Source organism: Sturnira hondurensis, unplaced genomic scaffold, assembly GCF_014824575.4.
Source record: "Sturnira hondurensis isolate 20B ecotype Veracruz unplaced genomic scaffold, ASM1482457v3 Scaffold0007378, whole genome shotgun sequence".
In the NCBI taxonomy this organism is placed as follows: Eukaryota; Metazoa; Chordata; class Mammalia; order Chiroptera; family Phyllostomidae; genus Sturnira; species Sturnira hondurensis.
Genome location: NW_028080009.1, coordinates 434,779 through 450,367, shown reverse-complemented (window position 1 = coordinate 450,367; position 15,589 = coordinate 434,779). Strand labels below are relative to the sequence as shown.

Sequence of the window (15,589 nt, the reverse complement as noted above, 5' to 3'; positions counted from 1 at the left end):
ATTATCACAGTTGGTGTATTGCTTCCTCTTTGTTGGATGTTATCCTAAGATTTGGCTTCACTCTTTTGTGTGCCTTAAAAAGGACACATTTGTTCAGTCCTGGAAAAAGTCAAGCTACTGCTACCTTTAGGTAAGATGCTCAAATGAGGAGAGGATTCCATTCTGGGATTTGTTAGTGGTAGAAGGTTTAGAGTGGATGGCTAGTGTTTTCAATTTCTCTTTCCTTTGTAAATTGTACTCCGAATAAAGAGTTTTCTGTTATAGAGACTGAGTATTTAGTCTTTAATTTCTTTGGCACCTGTGGATGAAATAGGAAGAAGTGGTGTGAGTTGTTCTTACTGCAGGAAGAATTACACCTTGTCACCACCTTTGTTCTAGGTCTAGGACTTTAAACTCTGGTAAGCTGTCCTGGGGAAGCCCAGGTTGTTGTGTGTTGCATCCATTGGAAAGCACCTTTCTTGACTCTAGGGGTACTTAGTTTGGGTAGATTATAAAAAGAAGCAGTTTGTTCTCCCCTTTCATTATACCACTTGCTGAATCTTGGAATGTGGATAGAATGGTGGGATCTGAAGCAGCTTCCTTTGATCATGAGATGGAACCATGAGCTGCAGACAGCAGAGCGACACTACAGAAGAACCTGAATTCCCAAGACTGTCTAGGCACCAATCCTAACTCACCAGGAGACAGAAGTAAATTTGTATCTGGTTTAAGACACTATACAGGATTTGGCAAAAGTAGGTTTACAGTTTTGAGTATGCAAAACACAGAGTTTATTCTTGTAATATTTTTATAATCATAACCTGAGTGTATTTTATCATACAACTGTAAACCTACTTTTGTCCATCCTTGTATTTTTGGAAATCTGTGTTGCAGCTCAGTAACTTTATAGGCTAATAAGTATATGTTTATCATCTCAGATCTTCCATGTGGGATATGTATTCTGCCTGAAGTATGTTTTTAAAAATTTTTCTTTTGGGATAGACTCCCCATACCTAAGTGTTGACTATAGCCTTTAAGGAATGTGAATCGTCTCCTGTAATGCTTATACCCCTATTCAACCCTCTTGCTCACTGTCTTGTGAAGTTATGTCCAATGGTATTCTTCCTTAAGTACATTCCCCCTGCTGATCCATGAACAATAAAGATAGGGCAAGGAGGCTGAGTTTCCCCCAGATTATATTTAAGCACCATTGCAGGGAAAGCATCAAGGGTCTTGTTTTCTAGTACCTCAAATGTGTATGTGTTTGTGTGTAAATTAGTACAAAATGTATCTCCACTGCATTAATCACACTAAACAAGTTCCAATTGCCTGAAAAAAATGTTCTACTAATAATTATTGAATGAGTAAATGGATTTTCATGCCCCTTTCCAAATAATGTTTTAATATTGCAATATAATCTTTTGACTGTTTTCAAGATTTAATTTTGACAAGTATAACCTTTAAACTCTAAGTATATGAGCAGAAGTAGAAATAAATTCTCAAAACATATGTCTCTTCTACATGTAACTGATGCTCAGTTGATTAACACTTAATTACTGACAGTATCCTTGTAGTCATTTTGCCCATCTTTAGCACAGTTCCTCATTCATCACTTAGACACTCTAATTAGCTATATTTTCATTATTTGCATTTAAACTTATTAAAGCAAAGCAGAAATTATTTCAATAATGAATTCAAGAAATTACAAGTCACAGAACCCATTCACCAGTAATGATTCACTATTCTAATTTTCTCTCTAAACTGTGCTTATTCTTTATTAAGATAGAAAAAATTCTGCTTCTATTTTTGCCATTTAATTTTCTAATCCTGAAAAAATGGGAATAAGAGTCAGAGCAGAGATATCTGATGTTAACTCTAATATGTATCACAAAATACATAAGAAAATATGGTTTATTAAAGTGGGCACAGAAATGTGTAAAACATTTAATTTTCTTTGGAAAAGGTTTGTAGTGTTTGTCTAAAAATCTATTTTATTCTCATTCAAATTTACTATCAGAAGACATTTCCATCATTTTTTATTGTTTTATTTTCTATTGTGGCTGCTGTGTATCTCATATTTCATTATATTTGTGTTTATTTGTGCCTTTTCTGTTTTTCTTGCTCATGTGTGCTAAACATTTATCAATATTATGAAAAGATTTAAATATTTAAACTGTCTTATCATTGAACTAAATGTTAGCTTTGGCTCTTCGGATTAACCTTTTCTTTTCTGCTGACAGATTTTTTTATGCTTCTGCCACCTCAAAGACTTGCTAATGAAGCAATTTAAAAATATTATTATATATTTTACAAATGTCCCTTTTTCCTCCATGCACTCGTCTCTCTAATAGATTAGCTTTTCTGCTTGTTCAGCAAGGCCTTTCCTTTTCATTCTAATTTTCCTCAGATAGTTATAGATTTGGACTCTTCTATTTGTTCATATATGAGAATTAATTGGTTTGGGTGGTGTGCATAAGTTTCCCCAGAGGCTGTGAAGGTCATAGATTCTGTGCCCAGATTGCAGGGCTCTGTAGGTCATTGTGCAGGAATTTGCTGACAGGCAGAATTCCCTATAGGCTGTTGAAGAAAATGAAGAGGTGGGCTGGGTTTCCTCTCTTTTGCTAAAAAAAAGAGAAGCTTTTATGTTTGGAGCTACAGATGCTACAGTATGTTTTGTGGGTCTGTGGAGCTGACTTTCCATGCTTTCTCTTTAGTTCTAACCTGGAAGACCAACCCTTGGAATTGACACCAGTTTAGTCCCACTGCAATGACAGGGTTTAAAGACACAGAAGCATCTCCTTCATTTTTTCCTTTATTTTTATTGTTTATACTATTACTGATGTCACACCCCCCTTTTCCCACCTCTACCCCTGCCTTTGACCTCCCTCCCTCCATCTGGCCATGAAAAGATGCTAAGAATCACAAATTATTAGGAAATTGCAACTTGAAATTACAACAAGATATCACCTCACACCTGTCAGAATGGCTGTCCTCAAAAAGAGAAAAGGTAAGTGTTGATTGGTAAGAATATAGAGAAGAGGCAACCTTTGTGCACTGTTAGTAGGAATGTAAATTGGTGTAGTCACTGTGGTAAACAGTATAGAGGTTCCTCAAAACATGAAAAACATGAAAAACATGAAGAATTATAACTAGCATATAATCTAGCAATCCTGCTTCTAGGTATACATACAAAAAAAACAAGATCAGTATCCAGAAGAGATATTGACTCCCCCATGTTCATTGCAATGTGGTTTAAAATAGGCATGGTATGGAAATAACCTAAGTGTTTATTGACAACTGATTGATAAAGAAAATGTCACTGTTTGCAGATGACATGGTAGTCTACATAGGAAACCCTATAGACTCCACCAAAAAACTACTAGACCTAATAAGTGAATTTGGCAAAACAGCAGGATTCAAAGGCAATATCCAGAAATCAAAGGCATTTTTATATACCAACATTGAAATATCGGAATCAGAAATCAGGAAAAAAAATCCCATTTGCTATAATAATAAGAAAAACAAAGTGCTTAGGAATAAACCTAACCAAGGAGGTAAAAAACCTGTACTCAGAAAACTATACAACCTGGAAGTAAGAAATTAAGGAAGACACAAATAAATGGAAGCATATACCATATTAATGGGTTGGAAGAACTAACTTCATCAATATGTCCCTATTACCCAAAGCAATTTATAGATTCATCACAATCTCTATTAAAATACCAATGACATATTTCACAGAAATAGGAAAAAAAATTCAAAAGTTTATATCGAACCATAAACGACCCCGAATAGCAACAGCAATTTTGAGAAAGAAGAACAAAATAGGAGGGATCACAATACTTGATATAAAACTACATTACAAGGTCACTGTAATCAAAACAGTATGGTACTGGCATAAAAACAGGCACATAGATTAATAGAATAGAACAGAGAGCCCAGAAATAAACCCAAGTCTCTCTGGTCAATTAATATTCGACAAAGGGGGCAGAAGCATAAAATGGAGTAAAATAATCTCTTCAACAAATGGTTCTGGGAAATCTGGATGGCTACATGCAAAAAAATGAAACTTGATCACCAAGTTACACCATACCCCAAAATAAACTCAGGGCAGATAAAAGACTTAAATATAAGTCCCAACACTGCAAAAGACCTAGAGGAGAATATAGGCAGGGAAATCTCAGCTATTCCATACAGCATATTTTCACTGATATGTTCCCTAGAGCAAGGGACATAAAGGAAAGAATAAACAAATGAGACCTTATAGGGGATGAGTACACAGGACCCATGCCCATGGATAGGTTTTCCCATGGGGAGTCAGGCCTGCATTGTACCTAAGCTGCTATGAGACTTGCTTTTGCTAGAACACCCTCATCTTGAATCAAGGCAGAAATATTTACTGCATATCTCTAAAGTAACTTCCTAAAATCTGTGCTAAACCTCCCAAGTATGGAGTGTACCCAGTTTAACCACTTTTCCCCTTGATCTGTAACCCACTTCTCTTTGAAGTAATTGGTAATATTCTTTCCTTTGTTATCTATAAAATGTAATCACCTACAGTGAATCTGTGCATAGCAAATGAGAACCATCCTAGATGTAATATGCACAGAAAAGCAAGAAAAGCCTGTCCAGGTAGGGGTCAGCACCCTCTCTCTCACTTAGAGAGTGGCCATGCTGTCCATTTTTCTCCACAGTACTTCTGTAATTCGTGTGAATTTGTTCATTGCAGCCACAACTCATGGACTGTGTGGGCTGGAGTCCACATCAGGACCTCACTAAAGTAAAAAAACTCCTGCACAGCTAGAGAAAAACAGCATTAAACCAAAAAGGGAACCAACTGTATGGGAAAATATATTTGCCAATGATACCACAGATAAAGGTTTGCTTTTCAAAATATATAAGAAATTCACATCGCTCTACTCCAGCAAGACAAACAATCTAATTAAAAAGTGGGCAAAGGGCCCTGGCTGGTGTAGCTCAGTGGATTGAGCGCGGGCCTGTGAACTGATGATCGAGGTTTGATTCCCAGTCAGGGCACATGCCTGGGTTGCAGGCCAGCTCCCAGCAGGGGACACACCAGAGGCAACCATACATTGGTATTTTTCTTTCTCTCTCTTTCCTTTCCCCTCTAAAGATAAATAAATAAAATCTTTTAAAAAATGGGCAAAGGACCTGAACAGGTACTTCTCCAAGGAGGACAAAAAGAGGGCCCAGAGATGTATGAAAGGATGCTCAGCATCACTAGCCATCAGAGAAATGCAAATTAAAACCACAGTGAGACACCACTTCACAGTGTCAGAAAGGCCATCATTAACAAATCAATAATAAGTGTTGGGAAGGTTGTGGAGAAAAGGGAACCCTAGTGTACTGTTGGTGGGAATTCAGACTGGTGCAGCCACTGTGGAAAACAGTGTGGAATTTCCTCAAAAAACTAAAAGTGGAATTGCCTTTTGACCCAGCAATTCCACTGCTGGGATTATACATTAAGAATCCTGAACCAACAATTCAGAAGAACCTATGCACCCCAGTGTTCATAGCAGCATAATTTACAATAGCCAAGTGCTGGAAGCAACCTAAGTGCCCATCAGTGAATGAGTGGATCATAAAACTGTGGTACATTTACACAGTGGAATACTACACAGCAGAAAAAAGAAGGAGCTCGTATTCCTGGCAACAGCATGGATAGAACTGGAGAATATTATGCTAAGTGAAATAAGCCAGGCGGTGAAAGACAAATACCATATGATCTCACCTCTAAGTGGAGCATAATCAACAAAACAAAGAAGCAAGCAAAATACAACCAGAGACACTGAAATAAAAAAACAAACTGACAGTAACCAGACGGGAGTGGAGAGAGGGATAATGGGGGGAAATAGGGGAAGGTCCATCAAGGAACATATATAAAAGACACACGGACAAAGCAAAAGGGAGTAGGTTTGGGAGTGGGAGGCAGGGATGGGTGGGGTAGGGGGTTGTGGAGGGGTGAAAATGGAGAGAAATGTACTTGAACAACAATAAAAAGAAAATTATATATATAATTATATATAATTAATTGTATATATAATATTGTTGATCAATAGAAAAGAAGGAAATCCTGCCATTTATGACAACATGGATGGGCTCTAAGGGTATTTTTCTAAGTGAAATAAGTCAGATAGAGAAAGGTAAATACTGCATGTTATTACTTATATGTGGAATTTAAAAAAAATTGAACTCATATGAATGAACAACAAATTGATGGTTGCAAGAGGTGAGGTGAGGGTGAAATGTGTGAATGTGGTCAAAATGTACAAACTTCCAGTTATTAGATAAATGAGTTCTGAAGTGTTTAAAAAATAGTGACTTTTTAGAGAGACAGACAGGAAGGGAGGGAGAGGGAGAGAGAGAGAGAGAGGGAGGGAGAGAAAGAGAGAGAAGAATTTTGTCAATCCAGCATCTTGAATTGGAATTATTACAATTTTAAGTTTTGTGATATTACTTACATTGTCTATATCTCCCATGCTAGACTGTAGGCTTCAGAAAGTCAGAAGTCTTATACATTTTATTTACTTCCCAATACCACATGTCTGAGTTACTCTCCAAGGCAATAAACATCCACAGTAATTATTTATGATACTGAATTCAGTTAGTATGCAAACTTGATACCTCTGCAACTGAATGTTCCCTTTTTACTTTTACTAATTTTAGTGGGATTTTATCCTTTGGGTAGGAGGACAGATCACTCTTAGAATTAGATGCTTCTCACTCAACAGAGACAGGGTGTATCTTTGAGCAAATGCTCAGGAGTGCTGTTGGAGATTGAAAGTGCAGATTTCTCACTCTATCCCTTCTGCAGTCCTGGCGGTAGAGAATACCCATGAGGAACTAAAGAGGGATCAAAGGAATAATGGCATAAACCTAATAAATGTCATAGGCACAGCTCTCTGGTAAGTCATGACTAGAAAATATAGTTGGGATTGGAGGACACAGAGGAAGGCCTCAATTTCATCCCTTAAGTTTTAGGTTTTACAGTACAATCCTATCCCCAACGCAGCTAGATATAGTGAGATTTGATTTGAAAATTTGGCTCCAAGTACAAATATCCCGTCATCTGCTGGGAGGATTGCAGGATCCCCCAAAGCAAAGCACTAGTAGAATGTAAAATGCAAAAGAGAGAATAGAGGCCTCTGAGTTTCTCTCTAGGAAAGAGATTTTGGGCAGGTGAGTTTATGATATTTGAAAACAAAGCAAAAGAAACTCCTCTGGTATTCTTACAGAGCCTCCACGCAGGAAGTGAAACAGATAGGTTGGAACATTTTTCTTCCTCTTGATATGCAATAACCCTACCCACTGCTCCCAACAACTTTTGATCAGTTGTGTTAGTGACCCTTCTTCCCATATGAAAAAGCAAGCCTGAGAGAAAGAGAAATTTCACCCGGATTATGCAGCCCTTGTGGTGAGAGGAAGGAAGGCTGTTCTCTGTGGAAGTAGAAGTGAAAGCAAGCAGATTGTTCTTTAACAGGCAGCATGCAGGCTCCTTTCACAGACTTTATATAAGATTGATAATGTTACTTGGGGGTTAGAAAATGTGGGGAGAGGCAGGGCACTTCTTTTTTGTGCTAGGTCTTGAGTAGTTCATATTAAGAAAGCTAGTTGTATTTTATGAACAGTGGGAAGCTACGGGTACCATAATGTAATGCAATTACTACAATGGAATCTTGGTAAGAGCGGGAACATTACTACATTACTCACTTTTTTATTGCTGTGACTATTCCAGTGCTGGAAATATGGCTGTTGCCAAATACTTATTGAATGACTGGGGCTTACATAGGGTTAACTAGCTGCCCAAATTTGTGCAGCTATCAAATAGCTGAATTTAATTTGGGCTTTGTTAAGAAATTTTGGAAAAGTTCAATATACCATTTTGGGATGTTGAAAGTGCTTTAAAGCAATGTTTAAGAGGCTGGCCTGTACAATGGGCAGATTAAGTCAGTTTCAGATGCTGTTCCCCACGTCTCAACTACTAGCACCCAGTAGCACCATAACATAAGATAAGATGAAGGTTTCTGTGAGATCCAGCAGCCAGGTCCCAGTATTCCAAACTGCTACTGTTCCCAGCTGCTTGAAGGAGGGAGTAGAGCAGTGTGAGAAACTGACTGTGGAGTATAAAACCCTCTAGATTTTTTCATCAAAGCCAAGGAAACAGTTCAAGTTTTTGTTTCTAGGTGTAGGCAGCTGACTCCTTGGGCAGGGTCCCAATCTGCTGCATCTTTGTGAGTTCCAGGGCTAAGGGTGGGTCACCAGGACAGGTATTCTTACATTGGCTCTCATGATAAAAGAGGTAAAAGGCCATGAGAGGTAGAACTTGGTGCATGAACATTCAGAAATCCTAGGTTCTTCCTGGAAGAAAATGCTCTTCTATACTTTCAGAAGTCCCATATACTTGACTACAAAGGGTCCCATATTTTTTATGGTTGAGAAATTTAAGTGTATGACTGAAACTCATGGGGGCCAACGCCACCCTTCTGATCACCATTCGACTAGAGGCATCTCTGCATGAGCCCATGTACTACCTGCTCAGCCTCCTCTCCCTGCTGGACATTGTGCTCTGCCTCACTGTCACCCCCAAGGTCCTGGACATCTGGTTTGACCTCAGGTCCATCAGCTTCTCTGCCTGCTTCCTCCAGATGTTCATCATGAACAGTTTCCTCCCCATGGAGTCTTGCACATTCATGGTCATGGCCTATGACCGCTATGTGGCCATCTGCCACCCACTACGATATTCATCCATCATCACTAGCCAATTTGTGGCCAAGGCTAGTGTCTTCATTGTCACACGAAATGCCCTTCTCTCTGCACCCATTCCTATTCTGACTGCCCAGCTCCATTACTGTGGAAAAAATGTCATTGAGAACTGCATCTGTGCCAACCTGTCTGTGTCTAGGCTCTCCTGTGACAATTTCGCCCTGAACAGAGTCTACCAATTTGTAGCTGGTTGGACCTTACTGGGCTCAGATTTCATTCTCATCTTCCTCTCCTACAGCTTCATACTAAGAGCTTTGCTCAGGTTCAAGGCCAAGGGGGCTGCAGTCAAAGCCCTAAGCACATGTGGCTCTCAATTCATCCTCATCCCATTCTTCAGCACCATCCTGCTGATTGTGATGTCAATAAATGTGGCCAGAAAGAGGGTCCCCTGATGTCCCATGGACATGCTGATCATTCTCAGTGTCCTTCACCCCCATTTTGAACCCCATTATATATATTTTACCCTTCAGTTCCATCCATGCTGTCATGAAAGGTAAAAGTTCCTTTTTTCTTTCTGCTGTGTAGTATTCCATTGTGTAAACATATTATAGTTTTGAATCTATTCATTTACTCATGGGCACTGAGGCTGTTTCCAGCACTTAGCTATTATAAATTATGCTGCTATTAATGTAGGGGTGATAGGTTCTTTTGAATTGGTGTTTCAGGATTCTGAAGGTATAGTCCCAAGCAGTGGAATTGCTGGGTCAAAAGGCAGTTCCATTTTTAGTTTTCTGAGGATATTCCACACTGTTTTCCACAGTGGCTGCATCAGTCTGTATTCCCACCAACAGTGTACTAGGGTTCCCTATTCTCTACATCCTCTCCAACACTTGTTGTTTGTTCATTAGTTAATGATGGACATTCTGACTGGTGTGAAGTGGTATCTCATTGTGGTTTTAATTTGCATCTCTCTGATGGCTAGTGATGTTGAGCATCCTTTCATATGCCTATTGGCCCTGTTTATATCCTTCTTGGGGAAGTACCTGTTCAAGTCCTTTGCCCATTTTTGTTTTTATTTTATTTCTTTTATTTTATTTTAATTTTTCAAGGACAGTATTCTGCCTTTTACATTTTTAAATTGGACTGTTTGTCTTACTGGTGTTGAGTCATATGAGTTCTTTATGTACTTTGGAGAACAAATGCTTATTTGAGATATCATTGGCAAATATGTTTTCCTACATGGTTGGATCTCTTTTCACTTTGCTGATGTTTTCTTTAGCCATGCAGATGCTTTTTAATTTGATAGAGTCCCATTTCTTTATTTTTTATTTCCCTTGCACTTTTTTATTTCCCTTCCACAGCACTATATTGGCAAAAATATTGCTGTGTGGGATAGAGATCTGATTTTATGTATTTAAAAAATAAAGAAATAACTGGTATAAACAATCTCTTATGCACTTTTCATTAATGTTTTTCTACATATATATCAAAATTATATGTATGTATATTTATGTAAAAATATTGTCCCATATCAATGTTATAGCAATAAAATAAAAGAAATGATAGAAAAGGATTTTATTTATTTAATTTTAGAGAGAAGAGAAGGGAGGGAGAAAGAGAGAGAGAGAAATATCAATGTGTTGTTACCTCTCACACACCCCCTACTGGGGACCTGGCCTGCAACCCAGGCGTGTGACCTGACTGGGAATCCAATCAACTACTCTTTGGTTTGCAGGCTGGCACTCACTCCGCTGAGCTACACCAGTCAGTGCTATATCAGTTACTTTTGATGGGTGAGATTTTGCTTGACTTTAAGTGATAATATCATTTAATTTGCATGATAGCATGTTGATATGTTATTTTATAATCAGAGGAAAATTAAAAGCTTCTGTTGATTGGGCTGTATTGTTTAGAGTGAGAATTCAAAGGATGAGTATTAAACTGGTGACAGAAATACATTAGTATTTATGAGTAGAAAACAAATGTAAGAAGCCAATGAATTCAAGTACAGATTTAAAGGTGACCAGTTAGGAGCTCATGAAGAAACTAAAAATAAGGATGGAGGGAATAGGGACTACAAAGCAGTTCTTTCACTGTTCATTGGCTTGATTATAGCATCCTTTTTGAAATTTCAGTTTTGGCCATCAGTCTGTTCTTGGGTATCTCCACACAGCTCTGTTGATTTTCAGGTGCATTATTCCCAATACCAGTGAACAGAGCTGTGTTATGAAGATCCCAGCGAAAAAGGCTCCTGTCTACCTTGCCCACTCTGTTGCTATCTCTTTGTTCTCCTCATTGTACCTATTATGGATGGGCCTAATCCCCATGTAATATAAAAGGATGGGAAGATCCATTGAGGAAGCAGACTGCTGCAATTACACCAGTCCCAAACACAGTTGTAAAAGGCACCAAGAGAATAAGTTTTTGCCCATTTTCTAGTGTAAAATAGCTTTAAGACAGTGGCATCTGTGGTGGATCAGATGAGGTGAAGATATTACATAAATTATTACCTAACTAAAAAATTATATCTCAAATTATTTCTCTGTTGAATATGATTTTTTGCCTCAGACTTCTCTCAGATTTATTCTTGATTTATGTAATTGCACTATGTGTATCTCCTCTTATAATCATTAATTGTATTATTTATATGCATTTATTTTTCACTAGAATTTAATTTGCATGCGGTGGGAGTTTCACTGCTGTGAAACAGAAAATGGTTGAATACTCAGTTCAACCTGTTCTCAAGATTTAACTTGTCTTGTTTAGACTCTCATCTTTTTTGACTTATCTAATTCCTGTGATTGACCCATTTCTAAAATTTAGATTTGAAACATTCTACTTTCTGACTAACTTCAGGCTCAAATTTTCAACTATGCTTAGAACAGTAACAGTTGTTGGACAACAAGACTACAAAGCCATCGATAGAATCCAATCTGCACTACTATTCATCTCTCTTGTCCTGACTTTATTCCTTATCTAGCTTAGATTCTATACTGACTCATTTAGTTAGTCTTGTAAACAATCTAACCTCCTTTGTTCTCTCCCTCCACTATAGTTGCTTGAAAAAAAACCAAACTCTATTCAAATCTAAATGCTTGTCTCCTGTGTGAAAGATTGAAAATTGCTAAAAAATCTCCTACATAAGCTTATTGATTTCACATTAAATTTACTATTACATACCTCAGGTATAAATTCATAAATACCCAGAAATCTTACTGTGTGATAGAGTAAATAAGCTCATATTCACTAAGCTGCCCAATGCAGAATCCTAAGAATCATATTTGATTTCTACATTGAATGCCTAATTTCTAATTCATCAGTTTATCTGCTTGATTATTCTTCCAAAATTTGTTCACTTCAATTCATTTCTTCTGCCACCAGTTGGTTCAGGCCATCGCCATCTCTTGCCTGGACCATGTAATAGTCTTTTGTCTGACTTCTCTGCTTCTATTCTTGTTTTCTCATCTATTCATACCTCTCTTTATTAAAGCCTTTTTGATTCATATTATTTAAGATAATGCTCCCATGGTAGTGCCTTGTGATGACACATGACAGGATCATTATATTTGCTTTCATATAGTTCTCAAAACTGCATTTATTTGTTCTATATTTTATTTTTGTGTTCAAAAATAAAATTAAAATATGTAAAATCAGATAATATATACACATGGTTGAGTTAGTATTAATTCTCACTGCATATAATAAAAAATTCAACTAATGATGGCTTAAACAAATTAATTCTTTTCTCTTCCATGTGAAAGAGTTTCAGAAGTGCACATCCAGGACCAAAACTGAAGCTACAACAGCATCTCTCTTTCTGCTTTATTATGCTAGGAATCTGAATTTCATCCTCAAAGTTGCTGATAAAGGGATTGCTAGAAATTCAGCCATCAATCCTGTGTCTGTTCCATGAAGAAGAAATGAATGCAAATGACCTACATTTCTCAGTTTAGTTAACCCACGTTAAAGAGTCTTGGAAATATCTTTGTTATGGAAACCATACCAAATGATATATACTAACATTTGGAATGTATATTTTGGCAATATAGATGGGTACTCAAGTAAAATCATGGTTTGATCTCCGGGAAGATGGCAGCAGAGTAGGACAAAGTATTCCTCTTCCCCTCAACGCACAGGAGAAAAACCTGGCTGATCTGTGGAGGAGCACAGCAAATAGCCAACAGGGACCCAGCATATAGGAAAATAGGACTCCAGAAATTGGAGCAGACACTGAATGACCAGGTGGTGAGGAGATGGCTGAAGGTCAATAAGGTCCGAGGGAACAGTGGAGAGGCTGCAGGCTGAGGCTGCCGCCTCTGCCAGGCGGTGACAGGGCCGGGCCAGTATGCCTCAGACTCTGGGAGCCGGGGCCTGGCAGCAAGGTCTTTGGGAGAGAGCTGGGTCATTAGCTCCCTCCCTACCCAGCCTGGATGGTTTGAAAAATGCCAGGAGAGATCTGTTTGCTTAAAGTGTCAGAGAGAGGAATGGGCATGAGGAAGCAAACAGAGGGCTTTGATCACCCGTGGACTCTGTGGTCACTGTCTTGGGAGAATTGAGAGTTGCCCTTGCGTTCCCCCATAGCACTGGGAAAGGTTTGAAGCCAAGCCTGCGGGACCAGGGAAGCCTGGCCAGGAGTGTGCACCCGAACCCCAGCCCAGGACTGTGAATCCAGGAGAAATCTGCTCTTAGTGGGGCGCCAGGGAGAGGCGCCAATCTGGATCTTGGGAGAGTACTAGTGAGACGGGCTGAGTTCACTGAGAAGGGAGAAAGGCCACAGCAATTGCCCCTCAGACTGCTGCAGCCAGTGAGACCAGAAAAAACGGTTTGACCAGCTGGAAAACAAGAGGTGTTTTTGTTTTTGTTTTTGTTTTTGTTTGTTTTGTTTTTAATAGTCTTTTTAAAACTTTATTATTGTTTTATCTTTCAATACTTTTACCCTTTCTCTTCTTTCTTGTTTTATTCCTTCTTCCTTTCTTTCCAAACCTACCACTTTTTCCTCCCTTCTGCTACCTTTTTTCTCTCTTTCTTTTCACCCTCCCTCCCCCCACCCTAAGTGAGACAAAAGACTTGGAACAGCAAAAAGACCAGAGTTGGACTCAAAGAGGGGGCATCCCAACAGTAGAAACAGAGGGACAAAGTTCACTTTGCTATAGCAGAAAACTACAAGTTACTGCATATTTGTATTTTTTCATTATTCTTACATCTTTTATTTTAATAGTATCTTTGTATTCCTCCTCTTTCTGTATAGTCTTCTTTACCTTGGCTGGATATATTGTATCACTTGACAGGTTTCCCCTGTCCCCTCAATCATAGTGTATTGCTAGTTTACTGTCCTTCACTTCCCCTTGCCCAGTTAGCACACTACTGAAGGTCCAATACTCCCTAATCTTGGTATATCATAGGTTCTGTCATATGATTATTGATCTAATATTATTGTAAATAATAAATGTTACATACTATTGTAAATACTATACAACCCCCCCCCCCCCCCCCCGATCTTAGCCCACTTCGTTGTTGTCTGAACTATAATACTGTAGTGGTTAACTCTATTCTCTCTCACACTACACCTATTTACCATCCTTTATTCTCACCTTACCTCAGAATCTGACCTCCCTCAACCTCACTCCTTTCTAGATCCAAATCACAAACCTTCCCTCCCCAACAAGAGCCTTATCTTCTTTCCATCCTTTCTAAAAAGTGGCTAGTTGGGTTGAAGATTACAGTTATTGCTGTACATAGCCAGAAGATCTCCTATCTCTTCTCTACCAGCTGCTATTGTAAATATCATAGAATACTCTCCTGCTGTCATAAACCAGTTTGCCTTCCCCTCCAACTAATCACACACATACATCAGAAAAGAGTAGGTGGAAGCGGTGAACACCAGGATATCAAAGGAAAGCGGAAACTCAACAACAAAGGAACCACCAACAAATAACAACAGAAGGTGAAGGAGGGAGTAGAAACCACACAAACCTCAACCCAAGATCTATCTGGAAATACAACTAAAGAGTGGAGGAACGACCCAGGGCAAACAAATGAACAAGAGCAAAAGAGAATCTTCAAAACCTTGTACACACAGAAGAACTAGCTTCAATGCAACCCGCCCTCACCAGCACAACAAATTAAAATGGGGAGTGGACAGAGGGGCCATCAGTTAACCAGCTGGTGGAAAGGGCCCACAAAAGAAATACCTAGAAACAACAAAAATCCAAAGACAAACTCAGAGCCAACATAAAGGACAGCCCAAGACCAGCAAGCTGGGGAGATAAAAAAGACTACACCACTGAATCTCACAGGTATTATACCACAGAAGTTCACAACATAAATCCAGGAAGCCAGAGCAAATCAATTTAAGAAGCTGAAGCTAACAAGAAGAGTCTCACAAACAATGAGAAGACAAAAAAACAACTCCCCAATGAAAGGAAAGGAGGAAGCCTCAGAAAGAATGCTAGATGAAATAGAGGCAAGTCAGCTATCAGATATTGAATTCAAACCATTGGTTATCAGGAAGTTCAAAGAGCTCACAATGAGTTACCAGAAACTACAGGGGAACTACATCATTGTAGTTCCCACTGCAAACTATATCAGCATGAAAAAGAAAGTAGAAACTATAAACAAGGGCAAAAAGGAAATGAAGAATGCAATTTTGGAGCTGAAGAACACAGTGGAAGGAATCACAAGCAAGATTGATGCAGCAGAAGATCAGATCAGAAAGTTGGAGGACAAAATAGAAAAACATTCCCAGAAAGAGCAAGAAAAGAAAAAGAGGCTCAGAAAGAATAAAGAGGGATTAAGAGAAACACCAAACAATATGAAACATAATAATATCCAAATAATGGGGATACCAGGAGAAGAAGAAGAACAAGGGATAGAAAACCTATTTGAA

General features: G+C 38.6%; 1 pseudogene; it reads left to right on the top strand.

Annotated features, from left to right (window-relative positions):
• Nucleotides 1-8,462: 8,462 nt before the first annotated feature.
• LOC118990828 (olfactory receptor 56A1-like) lies at nucleotides 8,463-15,589 on the top strand (annotated as a pseudogene).